This window comes from Apium graveolens, chromosome 7 (assembly GCF_009905375.1).
Source record: "Apium graveolens cultivar Ventura chromosome 7, ASM990537v1, whole genome shotgun sequence".
NCBI lineage: Eukaryota > Viridiplantae > Streptophyta > Magnoliopsida > Apiales > Apiaceae > Apium > Apium graveolens.
This window is the reverse complement of record NC_133653.1, coordinates 143,675,951-143,694,050: the sequence shown is the minus strand read 5'-3', so window position 1 is coordinate 143,694,050 and position 18,100 is coordinate 143,675,951. Positions and strand designations below refer to the sequence as shown.

The 18,100-nt window shown below is 38.2% G+C and overlaps 1 non-coding gene across 1 annotated transcript; it reads right to left on the bottom strand.

Moving 5' to 3' along the window:
- Positions 1-10,166: 10,166 nt before the first annotated feature.
- Positions 10,167-10,271, bottom strand: LOC141675838 (small nucleolar RNA R71). The gene has a single exon (XR_012556469.1). It is a non-coding gene; the product is annotated as a small nucleolar RNA R71 (small nucleolar RNA).
- Between the last annotated feature and the right edge of the window lie 7,829 nt (positions 10,272-18,100).

Here is an 18,100-nt window from a genome sequence, read left to right as displayed (position 1 = left end):
TTCTCCTTGGTCCTTGCAACAAATTGCAGATATAAGAACCACAGGCGGTATCTAATACCCAAGTAGAAATGACATATTCACTTCTATCATGAACATACCTGAATCAGATGCGGTAGTCTCACTACCCTTCTTCTTCAATTCTGCAAGGTAAACCTTGCAGTTCCTCTTCCAGTGCCCCACCTTGTTACAGTGAAAGCAAACAACTTTGCTCTTGGGGTCTTCAGCTTTTGGTGGAACCGGCATTTTCTCACCTACTTTCTTCTTCTTGGAAGAGTTCCTCTTCCTTTTCTTAGGATTGGAACCTTCACCAATTAGAAGAACAGAACTCTTCTTAGGGGGAAAATTCGATTCCGCAGTCTTCAACATGTTGTGGAGTTCAGGCAGGCTGACATCCAACTTATTCATGTGAAAGTTCACAACAAACTGCGAGAACGAACTCAGAAGCGATTGCAAGACCAAGTCTTGGCTCAGCTCCCCATCCATGGCAAAACCAAGTTGTCCAAGACGTTCAATCAAATTGATCATCTTAAGTACATGGTCATTCACAGATGATCCCTCAGACATCCTACAACCGAACAACTCCTTCGATATCTCATATCGAGCTGTCCTCCCTGCCACATCATACAACTCTTGTAGATGCATGAGGATAGTGTGAGCATCCATTTGCTCATGTTGCTTCTGTAGCTCAATGTTCATGGAAGCTAGCATGATGCATTGAGCAACATTTGCATCATCTATCCACTTACGATACACAACATGTTCATCATTATGTGCATCACTAGCAGGTTCAGTAGGATTAGCTGAGTCAATCACGTATTCCACCTTCTCAATCCTGAGAACAATTCTCAAGTTTCGAAGCCAGTCAGCATAATTAGGACCAGTCAATTTGTGAGCATCTAGTATGCTCCTGAGTGATAGTGCAGAAGACATAACGTACAAAGTAAATCTGTAAATGATAAACACATAACAACACTTAGTAAATATTCAATTTCATTTCAAAACACTATATGAATCGCGTCTTTATTCATAAGTGGCTCCCACTAGTTTTCCTAATTTATTCAACCCCTATATGAAAAATTAAGCATTCATAATGCTAGTGGGAATAGGGATCCTACATTCCATTACACAACCTCGGCTGTGGCACGAAACGCCATGTAATGTTCAATAGGCAGACAACTCTTGTCAATTACATCTCATGTTATTCCCTAATCAAACTTTAGCCTCTTGAATAATTGAGTCACGGCTGTGGCACGACAAACTCAATATTCTAAGTCAAGTCTAACCCAACATTTCGTACAATTGAATCAGTCCCCAAAGGCCCACGGCTGTGGCACGTAACGACCTTTAGATTCTTATTCAATGTACACATCTCTATGTAATAGACAAGTATTTCTTATTTCGAAATCAAAGCCCTCGGCTGTGGCACGAAACGACAATGATTCAAAAATAAGAACTACTTTCTACCATGTTGGAAGGCTATGACCGACACAAGCCCGTTGTATCATTGGCCAATTACTACTTGATATTATTTAATTTTAGAGGGATTATATTACGTTACAATCATAATTATATTATAAAGAGATTCTTCCTTTTAAATTAAATATTTCAAATCAATAATCAATAATCAGATGATTCCCAGATCGGGTGGAGCATTGTCAAGAGGCGTCACTTAATAACCCTTTCTTACAGATAGAAATCTGTTGTTGACAGAATCATCCTTTCTCTCATATCGATAATTCATATTCAATTACGTATTTCATAAACACAAGAATCTCATGATTGTATTCATAATATTATTATTAAGGTTATGAAACAATTTCACTATACTAGGTTGTCTAACAAACGCCTTATGTTTATTTAAGTTCACCTAAATCTATCATCGCATGATAAACTAAGCATATATCACATATATCAACATGAATAAACATCAAGGTAGGCATGTTACATCATCTAGCACATTAGAACAAGCAATATACATCTCTATGTATCACAAGAAGCATTTAAAATCAATTCAAACAGTTAAAAATAGCTTTAAAACACTTCATCGAAATATAAACAGTTTAAAACTTTTATATAAACTAAAATTGATCACTCCATTAGATCCGTCTCGAAAAAACGAATCCAACGGTATATTGCACGCCTAAAATGGAGTTACGAAACTCCCAGAAAATCAATTTTAAAATCAACAGAAGGGCTGTAACGCATTACAGGAACGCGTTACAGGGCCTGCAACGCATTCCGGTGATGCGTTACACCCCTTTTAAGCCATTAAAGAGTGTAACGCATTCCGTGAATGCGCCACAGGTGTGTAACGCATTCCCGGAATGCGTTACACCCCTATTTTTTTTTGTTTTTGTTTTTCAGCAGCCGCCGCCGCCTTTTCTCTGTTTGCGCGCCTGACATCACCTGTCTCTTTCTCCCGTGCAAACAACAGAGCAGACAGTACAAGCAACAGAGGATACATATATATATACATACATACAATTCATATATATATATATATATAAGATTTATTTAATTACGAATTTTAATTACAAGAATTTCAAAAATTCATAATAAAAAATCTATACATCCTAAAATTATGAAAAAAATACCCAGACGATCTACAACACTTGTAGAACCCAGATCAACATTCAAAATTATTCTGAGAAACGATTTCTCATCAGACAAAATTAATCCATAATATAACTTGTAAAAATCATAATTAATTCATACAAGCACATAAAATTCTGAAATTTTTACCACAGATCTATATGCATACAACCTGGCTCTGATGCCATTGTTGGATTTTTAACGCAGCGGGGGCATGGAAAAACACTTTTACACATATAAAATCCAAATAAAAGCATACAGATCATGAATAAAAATTCGAGGGATCGAATCTAACCTTTAAAAATAATTCGGAGATAACGATCAGAGATCCTTAGCAGTTGCTCCTCAAGTGTGAAGCACTCCACCGGTATCCACCAAGAAAACGATGTTAAAGAGGAGGAAGGAGGTGGAGAGAATTGGTTTTTCCAAACTTTTTGGGTTTTGTGTAGGTTAATAATAAAATTAGGGTCTATAATAGTGTATTTATAGGCAAAATTTTCAGCTGAAATTTTTCCATAAATATTATTATTATTATCCCATTTATTATTCTCATTAATAATTAAAACACCTTTTAATCATTAATCCTTTTTCTAAACACTTTAGAAATAATTCTTTCTCTTGATTTAATTTCCAAAAATTAAATCCTTTAATTAATAATATTAAGAACTTTTCTTAATTAATTTATAATCAATTAAATCTCATTTAATCAATTATTAAATTTTCCAATTAATTATTTATTTCATAAATAAATAATTTATTAGCCATTATTAATTAATTCCTCCACCATTAAATCATTCTCTTTTTATGGTGTGACCCTGTAGGTTCAATATTAAGCCGGTAGTAGAAATAAATAATAATAAAACTATTTTATCATTATTTATATAAATTCTCTAATTTATTAAATATGATTAATTAATTAATCACATTTATTCTACATCGTGAGTGATGCTTCTCAACATATCGCGACTATCCGGATAATATGAATTCACTGCTTAGAATACCAAGAACCTGTCAGTGAATAGTTATCATATAATAAACTCCTTCTACCCTACAATGTCCCGATTAAATACAAGGCATGGATCTCGTGTCAAGCCTATCTAATTCAATCACTTGCTTACCATTTACTATGCGTAGTTCTATGCAAATTAGAAACTCCTTTCTAATTTCATTCACTCTGGCCAGAGATTCCTGAACTAGCATAAGTGGATCAGCCTTGAACATTCGCTTCCTTCACTGGAAGGGGTACATCCTTTATTGATCATACACTATCTTCGTGTATAAATTCCTATACCCAGAAGAGCCCTAATAATTGTCCCTGGAGACTAAGAACTAAACCAAAGCATAGTTCAGTGTACACAAGATGACTATGATGACCTCAAGTCTAAGGATACTTGTATAACTATCACTAAGCGAATAACTGCTGACACGTGAGTGAACTCCATCAGTTGTTCAGCTAGGCGAGTCATGTTCAGTGAACTTATTCTATAATAAGCACCTACATACTAGCTATAGTGTCACCACACAAATATCTATGAGAACAGACATCCTTCATAATGAAGCAAGCATAGTATGTACCGATCTTTGCGGATTATTAATTACCAGTTAGTAATCCTATGACCAGGAATTATTTAAGTTTAGAGTTATCATCTTTTTAGGTCTCACTATTATGATCTCATCATAATCCATAAAAAGCTTTACTCTAAATTATGGTATATCTTATTTAAACACTTAAATAGATAAAGCCCGTAATAAAAACAAAACAAGTCTTTATTAATATCAATGAAATCAAAACAGATTACATAAAAGTTATTCCTAAATCCTAATACATGATTGGACTTAGGACATATTCCTTTCATCAACACCATCTTCTCTCTCTTATCCTCTATAAATATGTGAGTCCCACGTTTCATTTCTCACTTTTCCAAAATAGTAAACAAGCTCTTGCCATTTTGCTCAAGGATCTACCACGGCCAAAACAATCATCACCACAAGAACCGTCTATCGACGACGTTATTCTCCGGTAACAGATTTATCGGGATCATCGTTCGAATCATCCACACGTACCCTTTTAATCCAAAATCATGTGTTTTTATTGTTGTTTGTTCATCATCTATCACGCCACATGCGAGCACACACCACATGTTTGATGCGAGCCCGCTTTAACATACACACTCACAAACCGCTATGCGAGACCACGAGTTCGCATAGACTTTTAGGCGTGACCCCATTTTCGTGTGCGACGCGAGAACACCTAGGTGCGACCCCATTTTTATTTTCATTTTGTAGGGCCACACACTAATATTCACCATATTTTACAGATGTCGAGTGCGTTTTCAGCTCGCTCCTATGGATCATCTCGCTCTTCCTCGAGCCCGGCTCGCTCCTCAGCTACCTCTTCTCCTCTCAATCAATATCCACATGAGCAACGAGGCTATAAAGATTTCCAGCGCTGGCTAACTTCTATCTCTGGACTCCTTAGCCAGCCTATTTCTTCCAGTTCCGCTATCACTCCATAGGGAGCCATGAACATAGCTCGAGTCAAAAATGAGATGCGTGCCAGTGGTTCCAGCTCGCTGAATATCCACCTCAACCCAAACCCTGAAGATTACACCAGGGAAACTAATATTGCCGACTGGAGGAATAGACCTATTGGTCTCTCCATACTTCCTGCATCACTTGGGGTATAGAAAATTCTCAGGCGCGAGCCCACTCCTATCGATAAAGAGCGAGCCGAGGAGATTTTGAGGGAAATGGCCAAGAAAGAGAAGCTCGTCTTAAGTTGGCCGAATATAATGACCTCGACCCCATTCACGTCGACTCTGAGTCCACTGATAGTGACTAGGGCAGCGCCTACTATGACAACCAATAAAGTAAAGGAGCCAATTATTGCAGAATACCCTATTCTCGGGCTCGAGAGTGAGGAGGACGGATCGCACTGGTCCTATTACCCTCCAAGAAGCGAGGATGTGGCAGATGTTATAAGTCAGGTCAATGTCTGCAACTACGACCGCGTCCCCTCTACTTCTCCTGAACCATATGTGCCTCCTGCCCAGCCCGAGCTCGGGGATGATATTATTTTTAGGAGGCAGATTATTCCAGATAGGGAGGAAAGTTCGACCTCGGCCCAGGAAGAGGTGAAAGTTTTGGCCTGTCGTGATTTGGCATCCTCAATGACCTAGAAGTTTCTGGCCGAGGTCGTTGACCAGTTCCAGCTTGAGGGTCATGTCATTCTACCCAAGCCGCATATACGATACTATAGGTTCAACCATTCTAAGAATGGGGGCAGGGTGCCTCACATGGTTCTTTCCACCTTCCTTCTTAAGATACTGATTTCTTCTCCTCTCCATCCATTTATCCAGGGCGTTTGTGAGTATTATCCGGTCGCCGCGCTGTAAATAAATCATAATGGGTACATGGCTGCTATAGCTCTATACATTATGTACCACAAGCGCGGGTCCCCACCTCTCACCGCGAGGAAATTAGGTTACTTTTTAAACCTGAAGCACTCGCCAAATGACTTTAGATATTTCTATCTCTCAGTTTGGTTGTGCAATAATAAGAAGAACCTTATCTACAATGGGCCGAGTAACTCAGGGAAATGGAAGAGCCCATACTTCTACATTCATGAGGTGCCTCGAGTCCAAACCCACTTCTACTATAATCCATGTAAGTCTTCTCTGGTCGCACTTTTTTTCCTTTCCTTCCTTTATAATGTTTCACTTTAATAACCAATTCTTTATCACCAGCCACCCCGCCTCGCACTATCCTTCAAGAACAAGAAAAAATAAATACGAATAGCCTCCTCGTGCTTCCCCGTGCGGACAGGGATATACGTAAGCTTATAACTGCCTCAAACTTGGTCGAGTGTGGTTTTTTGAAGGAGGGTGTGAGGCTGACTTCTCAAAAGAAATATTCAAAGAAAAGAACTAGAAAAGGTAAGGATACCATCCCCGCACGTGCGAGCTAATGGGCTCGCACCTTACTTTTACTAGCATATTTTATATTGCATTTTTATCTGCATATTCTTCCTGCTCACATCTTATTTCAAATTGTATCTTCTTCATGCTCACATATAGCCGGTGCTAATATATTTTTTTTGTTGATTATTTTCAGAAGCCATCTCGCCCATCCCCTTTATGGAGGAAGTTTGAGCAAACCGCGACCTCGCGTCCGGTTCTGCCCGCTACTGCGACCACAGTAGCTCATACCCAGGAGATCCCGCCAGCTCATAGGACAACACTATCCGCGCATCTTAAAAGTAGCGATTCCTCTTCTCTAAAACTTAAAAGGCATCGCAGCTCCAAGGATGGGAGAACATGTGAGGCTGAGCCTAAAAGGAAAGTCATTCCTGCCCTTACTGATGTCCCTATTCCATCTTCTTCTTCTGCCAACATGGTCGCGACCATATTTGGTTGACTCGCACATGCCAATGTCAGCGACCAGTATATCAGGGATTAGACCTCTTCATCTCTTGAGGCCAATAATGATGCTTTGACCCGGGCAGCGACCAAGGTGTACTTCCGACATGCATATAACATGATCCCTTAGGTTGAGCTGATTTTGATTGATAAGTTGATGTTAATTTAAGTGTGGTGATGACGAATATTAGAATATTTTAAGTCTTAATGAATTGATTTGTATGTCAGAAAAAAATTTACAAGTCTTATAGGATTGCTTTTAAGCTAGATCATGGTCATATTTATTTATTTGTTGAGATTTAATCACTTGTTTATATCTAAATTTTTTGGTATTCTCTTAATGGCAGAAGAACACTGAATTTTAATCTGGAGAAAATCTAGGATTTTAATGCTAGTTATAAATAAGGCTAGGCGTCAAATGGCTAGTAGCCGACTCATATTTTTATGAGTAGTCTAGGGTTGAATGAGATGGAGCGAAACACACTCATTCAGAAATGTTGAAAAAAAAGGAAAAAAAAAGAAAAAAAAAAGAGAAAAAAAGTATGTATTTATGTATAACTGATCACGAGTGAGCTATGTAATACTCGAGTTATTAAGTTCTAGGAGATTTTGTGCCTAGTGACCTAAGGCTTTGATAGTCTGGGATCCGCTAACCTAACGCTTGCTACATGGGTATTATTGCATAAGTCTTTTGGGACCTCATTCATTGCACGGTCAAATAAGCATCTTTGTTATGTGTTCAATAATAGCATGAATCCTTGTATAACTCTAGTAAAAATGAAGTGTTGTGAGTCATTATGCGTTTAACATCTATTCTGTTTATAAACTTGTGATTGTTTTGATAATAGATAAGTTATGGTTATTGATCTAGTATCGAGAGTATGTCTGTTAAGCATCCACACACGCACATTTCTGGTTTGTGAGTTGGTTTGTGGGATTTATTCAAACTCTGTTGTAAGTCATTGCATTCTTAGAGGCATTAGCTTGTTGGTCGGTTATGGTTATACTGAGGGAATCAATTGTATTATAATTTTGTTGCATTCATGTAGTTGCATTCATGTAGTGCATTCATGTATTAGGTTATTTTGTAGTTTTGAGTCTGTTTATGCTTGAGGAAAAGCATCGATTCAAGTTTGAGGGTGTGATAAGTGGATTTTATATCTATTTGGAACGCTTCATTACAAGATTAAATTGGTGTTTTGGACTCAAGTTATTGGTATTTTTGATGTGTTTTTGTGTTTTTACATTACATGCATTAGTTGGATGAATAAATGAGTTTTCAAAGAAATATTCTGAAAAGAGATCATAATTGGACGCCTAGGCCATGTTCATTTTGAAGAGCATCTCGAGAGCTTCCCGTGGACTGTTGCTTTGCTAAAATCTGACGAGCGGAACTCAAGTTACAGCAAAAACAAGAAAATGAAGAAAAGTTCATAGGCACGGCGTGCCTGCGCGGGGAAGCGGGGCGGCCGCGCTAGCTTGACAGAATGTGCGCATAATCTTATTTTGAGTACGATTGTGAGATTTTGAGAGACCAGGTCGTCCAAAAGCCTATATAAACCCATAATAATTCATTTTTAACAACAAGGAGCAAGGGAGAGCATTGAGAAGACCTAGAGATAACAAGATGGCTATGGAGAAGAAGACTTTTGTATTCTCCAATATAGATGATACTTTGGATGCTTGTTTTTGATTTTTCTTTGAACCCTAGTACTCTTATCTTGTTTTCATTGGAACCCATGATGACGATGAGTTCGATTATGAACTAATCGTTTTCATGGGGTTCTAGCGGATTTCTCTATGGATTTCAATAGTTAATTGTTCTAATTCTTACTGTGCGGTGATATATGATTTCCTAGTTTGGTTGTGCTTATTCATCTTTGATGCGTAGCTAACATCTAAGATTGTTTGTTAATCTCTATTGAAGCGACAGTGAATATAGAGGTTTAGAACTTGCCATGCTAGCATAGGTTTATGTATGAATTGACATGCATAATTCGTGGGTAATTTGAACCATCTTATTCACCATATGTAATCACGATAGATAACTTGCTCTTAAACCATTATATTTTCAATCTTTATAGACATATAGGGACTAAGCATAATTGGTGTCTATTCAACTTCTATCTTAATTGTGGATGTTTGATAGTAGAGTATACGTATAACGAAAGTTAGCGTATATTAATTTCATATTATCTGATTAGTTGTCATGACCATCACATGCTAGGGTTAAAGACATAAACTTTGAATGAAGTATTTAATGAAGTTAGAATCCCATGTTTATTCTCATATAAGTAATTCAATCAAAATTTGCTTAGTTAATGTTATTTAGTACAATCTCTTAGTTAAATCAAAACTCAAATTGTTACTTGTCTTAGCGTTGAACGATAATCATACATTGTTACATAGGTGTATAATCTAAACTTAACCTAATCCGATTCTCTGTGGGAACGAACTTGACTTATATCTTATACTACTTGTGATCGCGTACGCTTGCGTGTACTTTCGTGTTTGAATTACAGTGAACAAGTTTTTGGCGCCGCTGCCGGGGATATCAGTGTTAAATTTTAGTTTATGTGCTTGACATCAGTGGTCGTTAAAGTTCACTGACTCGTACTTTACTTGCTAGTTTACTTTATTTGTATTTCAGGTACGTTAGAGAGCGTGTATGCGAACACGTTCTCAATCTCGTACGGAAATACTGGAAGAAGTTGAAGAAATTTTTGAAAAAGTTGAGAAAGTTGAAGAAGAAGCGATCATTGCAATAGGAGAACCAACAGCAAATCCGAAAGTTTTGATGAATTATTCTCAACCAAAGATCAATAACATTCAGTCTAGCATTGTCAGACCATCCATAGCGGGTAATACCTTTGAAATCAAGTCTAGCACGATTCAGATAGTGCAGAATTCAGTTCAGTTTAAAGGTTCTCCAACAGAAGATCCCAACATGCACATTAGAGATTTCATCGAGATCTGCGACACTTTCAAGTTCAATAATGTTTCTGAAGATGCTGTGAAGCTGAGGCTTTTCCCATTCTCTCTGAGGGATAAAGCTAAGTGCTGGTTGCATTCTCTACCAGCTGGTTCTATCACTACTTGGGAGGATCTTGCTCAGAAGTTTCTTACTAAATTCTTCCCTATGGCGAAGACAACTGCAATCAGGAACGCTTTTACTCAATTTGCACATCAATCGGGAGAATCTTAATGTGAAGCTTGAGAGTGCTACAAGGAGATGCTTAGGAAGTGTCCTCATAATAGAATTCCTGATTGGATGATTATCAATTGCTTTTATAATGGTTTGGGATCGCAGTCCAGACCCATGCTCGATGCAGCATCAGGTGGAGCCTTATGGGCTAAGAGCTATGATGAAGCTTATGAACTAATTAAATTGATGGCTGCTAATGAGTATCAGAACCCAACTCAGAGACTACCTCAAGGCAAGGTAGCAGGAATTCTGGAGGTGGATACATCTACGGCTATAGGTGCTCAGCTAAAGGTGTTAACGATGAAAGTGGATTCTTTGGCTAACTATGGAGTTAATCAGATCACAAGTGTCTATGAGCTTTCAGCAGGTGCGCACGAAACGGAGCAGTGTGCTATATCTAGTGAGTCAGCTCAGTTTGTGAGCAACTTTCAGAGGTCGCAACAACCAGTTCCTGCCACTTATCATCCTAATAACCGAAATCATCCTAACTTCAGTTGGAGCAACAACCAGAATACAGTACAACAGCCTTATCAGCAGTTTGGAGCAAAGCACTTCAACCCTCCTGGTTTTCAACAACAATATACACCAAAACAACAACTCCAACTTCAACAACAACCGCATGGAAATGCCGATCAATCTACTAATGAAAAATCTGAATGAAAGGAGTTGAGGCTGATGTGCAAAAGCCAAGCGGTTTCTATCAAGACTCTGGAGAATCAAATAGGGCAATTTGCCAATGCTTTGTTGAACCGTCAACCATGAACTCTTCCTATTGACACAGAAGCTAATCCAGGTAAGCGGGAAGTCAAGGAGAAGTTTAAAGCAATCACCTTGAGATCTGGAAAGGTCAAGAGCCCCCAAATTCAGCAAGACGAAGATTCTGAAGATTCTGTTCAGAATGCAGGTGCATCTGCACCTTTGCCAATTCCAGAAAATGAGATTGTAGTTGACAAAGTTGTGCAGAAGGATGCTGAGGTGGAACCGAAGAAGAAATCTGTTGAAAACAATTCTTTTATGGGTAATACAAGGGGTAAACAGGTCTACCCACCTCTGCCATATCCTAAAAGACTTAAAAAGCAGAAGTTTGATAAAATGTTTGCCAAGTTTTCGGAGGTTTTTAAGAAGTTGCACATTAACATACCTTTTGCTGAAGCTCTAGAACAGATGCCGAGCTACGCGAAGTTCATGAAGGATATTCTCTCTCGAAAGCTAAAACTTGAGGAGTTAGAAACCGTTGCTCTAACGGAAGAGTGCAGTTCTGTTCCGCAACATAAACTACCTCCTAAGCTTAAAGATCCAGGAAGCTTCACGATACCTTGCACCATTGGAAATCTGTCGTTCAAAAAGTGTTTGTGTGACTTTAGAGCTAGCATTAATCTAATTCCCTTGTCCATTTTCAAGAAACATGGTCTACCTGATCCAAAGCCTGTGAACATGTCTTTGTAGTTGGCTGATCGTTCCATCACCTATCCGCGAGGAGTAGTGGAGGATCTCGTGGTTAAGATGGATAAACTCATCTTCACAGCTGATTTTGTCATTCTAGAATTTGAGGAGGATAAGAAGATTCCTATTATCTTGGGAAGACCATTCTTAGGTACGGGCCGAACTCTTATCGATGTGCAAAAGGGTGAATTAACCATGAGAGTTCAAGGTCATGATGTCATGATCAATGTCTTCAATGCAATGAAATTCCCTACTAATAAAGATAAGTGCTTTAAAGTGGAGTTGGTCGACTCCGTAGTGACTTCGGAGCTTGGTCACTTGCTAAGGACGGACGTCTTAGAAAGAGCCTTAACAGGGATTTTGATAGTGAAGATGAAGAAGGGGAAGAGCAGATGCAGTATTTGAATGCATTCCCATGGAAGTGGAAGTTGGACTTGCCTTTCGAGTCTCTTGGATTGTAATAGCTGAAAAATTCTCCAAAGCGTCTCAAGCCATCTATTGAAGAAGCTCCTACACTTGAGCTCACACCACTGCCTGATCAATTGAGGTATGCATTTTTAGGTGATGCATCTACTATACCTGTTATTATTGCATCTGACCTTTCAGGAAGTGATGAAGATAATCTCTTGAGAATTGTGAGAGAGTTTAAATCAGCAATTGGATGGACTATAGCAGATATCAAGGGAATCAGCCCTTCCTATTGCGTGCATAAAATTCTGCTTGAGGAAGGAAGCAAGACAACCGTGGAGCAACAAAGGGGGCTAAATCCTATTATGAAGCAGGTTGTGAAGAAAGAAATTCTTAAATGTCTAGATGCAGAAATAATTTATCATATATCTGACAGTTCATGGGTGAGCCTGGTACAGTGTGTGCCGAAGAAAGGAGGCATTACAGTTGTAGCTAATGAGAAGAATGAGCTCATCCCTACTCGGACAGTTACAGGATGGAGAGTATGCATGGATTGTCGAAAGCTGAATAAAGGCACAAGGAAAGATCACTTTCCGCTTGCATTCATTAATTATATGTTTGACAGGTTAGCTGGTCACGAGTACTATAGTCTTCTTGATGGATATTCGGGATATAATCAGATTTGCATTGCTCCAGAAGATTAGGAGAAAACCACGTTTACTTGTCCATTTGGCACGTTCGCCTTTCGTCGAGTTTCTTTCAGACTTGGTGGTGCGCCTTGTACTTTTTAGAGATGCATGAGGGCCATTTTCTAAGATATGATTGGCACTAATGTGGAGGTATTCATGGATAACTTTTCCGTGTTCGGGACTTCTTATGATGAATGCTTGCACAATCTTGGGTTGGTACTGAAAAGATGTGTTGAGACCAATATGGTGCTCAATTGGGAAAAATGTCACTTCATAGTGCAACAGGGAATCATTCTTGGGCACAAGGTATCTAACAAGGGTCTTGAGGTGGATAAGGCCAATGTGAGGGTCATTGAAAATCTTCCTCCTCCAATCTCAGTTAAAGGAGTCCGCAGTTTTCTTGGTCATGTGGGTTTCTATCGACGATTCATCAAAGATTTCTCCAAAATCTCTAAGCCTTTGTGCAATTTGCTGGAAAAGAATGTTCCCTTCCAATTCGACAAAGAATGTCTAGCGGCTTTTGAGAGCTTAAAAAAAGTTTGAGTACAACACCTGTGATTACTGCACCTGATTGGATTGAGCCCTTCGAGTTGATGTGTGATACTAGTGACTATGCAGTTGGAGCAGTTCTTGACCAGAGGAAGCAGAATATTTTCCATGTGGTTTACTATACTAGAAAGACCCTTAATGGTGCTCAGCTGAATTACACTACTACCTAGAAGGAGTTGCTTGCAATTGTCTATGGTTTTGAGAAATTTTGATCTTATTTGCTTTGGACAAAGGTAAAAGTTTACACTGATCATGCGACTATTCGATATCTGGTCTCGAAGAAAGATTTTAAACCTCTGTTGATTTGATGTATTCTCTTACTACAGGAATTCGAGCTAGAAATCAAGGATCGGAAATGTACAGAGAATCAGGTAGTAGACCATCTCTCATGATTAGAAGATCAAGGCAAGGCTTCACAAGAAAAGAAGTTGATCAATGAATCTTTTCCAGATGAGCAACTTTTTGCGGTGCAAAAAGAAGAACCATGGTTTGCAGATATTGTGAACTATCTGGTGAGTAATGTCATTCCCCCAAAACTCTCTTATGCTCAAAGGAAGAAGTTTCTACATGAGGTGAAATGGTATCGATGGGATGATCCGTTCTTGTTTAGACATGGAGCTTACCAGATTATCAGACGACGCATTCCGTATAGTGAGACAGAGGGAATCTTGTGCAACTGTGATTCTGCTGTGTATGGTGGACATTATGGTGGAGAGAAGACAGCTGCCTGTATCCTTCAAGCAGGATTCTTCTGGCCTACTTTGTTTAAGGATGCTCATCAGTTCGTTTCGAGATGTGATCGCTGCCAACGAGTTGGTAATATATCCAAGATAGATGAGATGCCTCTTAATATGATGCTCGAAGTTGATATTTTCGATGTTTGGGAAATCGACTTCATGGGGCCATTTGTCTCATCCTGTAATAATCAGTATATTCTGTTGGCGGTGGATTATGTGTCTAAATGGGTCGAGGTGAAAGCGTTACCAACCAATGATGATAAGGTGGTGATTAACTTCCTTCATAAGCAGATATTCACCCGTTTCGGCACTCCGAGGGTCATAATCAGTGACAAGAGATCGCATTTCTACAATCGCAAGTTCGCTAAATTAATGGAGAAGTATCACGCGAGTCATCGTTGTGGCGCCCTCCAAACCCGGGTCAGAAGTTTGGGGTCCACAGCACATACACCATATATGAACCTGTATAAGAAATATTATTTATAATGACCCAGCTTCACAAAACCATGGATCGCAACATGTTAAAGTATGAAAACAAGCCACAACCTTAATTTATTACATCATACCAAATCCCGACTGAATTAACTTACAATTGATGATTAAGTTGTTGTTACAATCGTACTATCGTTCCACTGCATGAAGCTCCTGCTAACTCAATTTACTTCAAACTGGAACCTTAGCCCGCACTTTGGACTGAGGCACTTCTCTATCATCCATATCCTTTTTAACTGTAAAATATATAAAAGAATCGCAAGAATGAGCTAACTAGCTCAGCAAGTCATAATAGTGATAACGGAGGTCAAACAATGATCAAATGAAATGATTCAAAGGAATCAAGTTTCTTTTTAACTAATCAATAGAATTGGATATTCCTTTTGAATTTTAAAAACCAAGGTTAGGCTGCTGATCAGTCACGCACTAACCCCGAGCAAGCACACAGCACTGCTCTAATTACTGGATCCAAGGCACACATTGGCCTAACTTGACCATTGGTATGGTCTGACCACGAATCTGGTCCACATATATAAAAACTATCCAATCCTAAAGCAGTTCAATATGTTAAACAATATAATTCAATAAAACCAGACCATAATCAATGATGGTTAAACAATTGAATAAAAATGTAAGGAAACTCATGGATATCTCAAGGGTATATCAGGATATGTATAAAAAACGGTTTTCAGTTTGTACAAGGGTCAGGTATTAGACCAGTAATGATTTTTCAAAATATGGTTCTTTGAGGTTATAAAGAATGATTGGAGTATAAAGTTTCTGTGTTTTCAAACCATTCTCTTCCAGTGTTTGGTGTTTGGTAGTTATACCTTTGTAGAGTAGTATTATATTTGTATGGTTTGGTGTTTGAGGATCAACAAAGGACGGATTACAAAAAAAAATAAAGCTTATGGCTTAAGATCAAGAAAATCAGGGTTCAAGGTTAAATGGTTTAAAGCTCTTGCAATACAAAACAGGAGTTATTTTGAATAATAGTGATATGTTATAAAACAGTTCAAAAATATTGGTAATATATATCTTGAAGAAAAGTTCAGAAATACTTGCCTTACAAGGCTTTACAACTATTACTGATCGACTCTGAGCCGACCCTGCCGCTCAGGCTTTAACGTCCAACCACTAGATCACATTGGATTCGACTTTGATACTCAAGTTTCTCTGTTGAAACTCTACTAAGCTCGTCGACTGACTACTAGGTCATCTTTAGTCTATCGTCCACTTTCAGGTTCCCGACTATAACCTACAGGGTCGAAATATCATGCGTTAGACGTCTAGGTATGCTTGACATATCCTCGCTAACAATCTACCCAAAAGATATCAAATTCTGACTCGTAATTATTTGCATTATAACAACCCACGCAACACTTAGGGTTCACGTTCTCAAAAATCGGTTTGGTGTTCATTTTCGGAAAAATGCATATACTCGTCATTTTACAAAATTAGGGTTTTTACTTTTGGCAAAACAGTTCACCACATCATACAATCAAATTTCGTATAAAGGACACATATATTGTAATAATCCCAATTTTTGGAGATTTTTGAAACCCGGATGAATAGTAACTTTTGCTGACAATGTTGATTAAGAAAAATTATCAGACCACGATATATAGGAGTACTGTTATGGAAATTCTAAGATCGTATTAGTATTCCATAAAGAAAATAAGTGTATGTAAAAGCTGTCGGATTTTGAAAACGAGCACTTTAATTTTTCCCCGAGATTTCTACCAGACATTAAGGGATTTAAGGAATTAATATTAAGATGAAGGATTTTAAATTCAAGGATTATAAAGGAGAATTAATTTAGGTATTAAAAATACCAAGAAGATTTTATCAATAAAACCATTAACGTATTTAACCAAACGATCAACGAGATTGAGTGATAACCGGACAAAGAAATGAATAACGACTCTTGTAAATACCTTTGCAAGTGGCAAGGCAAGTGGATGGTTGATCAAACAAGAAACCAAGTGATAGTTAGGAAGGAATGGCTAGTTAATTATATAGTTAACTAGGGATGATCTCATCTCACCACAAATCACCAACACATGGCAAAGGGTGATATCATCTTCCACTAACTCCTTTGTTTATTATTAACCTAGCAAAATATCAAGACAACCCATCATTATCCACCACATTATTCCACCAACACAAGAAAGCAAAAGCATTTCCTCCCCCATTTCCATTGCTCTCGGCCAAAACAGAACCAGCACACTAAAACTGCTGTATCTCCTTCATTTCTCACTCAAATATTGTTTTCTATAGCTCATTGGAAAGGTATTGAGATGGCCTACAACTCTTGTTCACAAGTCTCGTCCAAAAAATCATGGTAAGACACTCAGTTTTACAGTTCTTTAAATCGGACTTTTAGAAACTTCAAAGCCTAACTTTGTATTTTTGATTTCTTTGAAAAGATCAAGCTTGTAGGAGGCTCCTTAAGGCTTCCTAGAAACTTAACACCTCCCAAGGAAGGTATAAAATTCAAACCCTAGCCTTTACTTTATTTGTTAGTAAGTTTAATGGTTGGTTTTGTGAAATGAGAAGCATGGATTGTGATTATTAGTAGTTTGGTTTGATTTGGAAGTGTTTTGGTAATTGAAGCTTGATTATAGTTCATAGGTCTTGATTGTGGTTGTTTGAGTTGAAAACCTTGAAGATTATGGACTGATGTGGTATGGTTTAGGTGAAGTTTTGTTGTATTGATGGTTATGAGTTGGTTGGTGGTTAATTGGAGTAGTTTAAACATTGGTAATCGCGTAAACATAGCCGTCGTAATGTCCGATTTACTTTAGACTGCTTTTGTTCATAACATTTGGACCCGAGAACTCCCTGCTAGATTATTACCATTGCTTTCATGTTACGAGCTTCGTTTTGATATGTAGTTCGTTTGATTCCAATGTACGGTTTAGGAGAAACGACCGTTTTAAGTAACGGCGTTTCGCGAACGAAACTTTTCCCCTCGCCTTACTTTGAAACATAGGTTAAAGACCAAAAAGGGTTAATTAGTGTATGAAACAATTATGGTAAGAGTGTTAGGAAGTTGGTAAGACACTCGCGAAGGAATCGCCTTAAAACTTGTAATGGTTAAATTATAAAAAATGGTGGAGCCGAGGGTACTCGAGTGACTTAAGAGAATCAGTAAGCGCAAAGCGAGCGTTAGAGTCTAAGGTAGTTAGAGTATAGATTTAAAAGTGACTTTGGTTTAATTCCAACTTACTTGTTGTTTATAGGTTACCAGACTCGTCCCTAGCCTTTTATCACCCCCAGTCGCTCAGGCAAGTTTTCTACCCGTTATACTGTTGTTGTGATGTATATATGTATATGCATTATCTTGTGATAGATGCATGTTGGTTAATTAGCAAATTTTGCGATATATTGAAGCATGCTGATATGGTATATATATGCATGCCTATTTCGTATTCTTGCCATATATATCTGTTGGTTCAGTTGATAATACCTATGCTAGAGAATAGCGGTAATTTGCATATACCCTTAGTATAGGGACCCAAAGGTGAAAACATTTTCTAAAACCGGGAGTCGAGGATCCCGAGT